The sequence below is a fragment of the Belonocnema kinseyi genome, chromosome 6 (assembly GCF_010883055.1).
Source record: "Belonocnema kinseyi isolate 2016_QV_RU_SX_M_011 chromosome 6, B_treatae_v1, whole genome shotgun sequence".
Classification (NCBI taxonomy): Eukaryota; Metazoa; Arthropoda; class Insecta; order Hymenoptera; family Cynipidae; genus Belonocnema; species Belonocnema kinseyi.
In genome coordinates, this window is record NC_046662.1 from 2,186,973 (window position 1) to 2,187,624 (window position 652).

The window sequence follows — 652 nt, forward strand, 5'->3', positions numbered from 1 at the left end:
TACATCCCCTCCCTTACCTCATTTCCCAGTCTAAATCTTGCTATTCTGGTCCACCTTCTCTCTCCCCATCCCTTTTCTAAATACTTTGGCAGCCCTTCCTTTCTTATCATCTTATACCATTTACTGTATTTTGATTCCTCAATCGCCCCACATCTTTCTGTTAATTGTCTTTCCCGCTCCCTTTTTCCAATTCTTCATATTTTACTCCAATCCCGTCTTCTATTTCTCTATCAATAAAGAACTCCCTTCTTTCTTCTTCCCACCTCGTTAATTCGATCGCCCTCCCTCTCCTCTCTTCTACCTCCATCAAACACTTTCTCGCCAACTCCCCTCCCTTTCCCTCCCTCAGATTTGTCTCAAGTTTCCATGCCCTCTTACCCGCTCTAATACTTAACTTATCCCTTGGCGCTTCTTCTCTCACCATATATCCTGGCGTCCTCCAGTCTGCCCCTAGTGTCCACCTTATATACCTTTCTTGTAAACTCTCAATATCTTTCCTTTCTTTCCATCCCCATATCTCTGCTCCATAACCTAAAACCGGCCATACCGGTTGAAACCTCCGTTTTCCTATTCCCCATATCTGTTTCATTACCCCTGCTGCTTTTTTTATCCTTTCTCTTACATGAGCTGTATGATCTCCATTCGTCTGCAA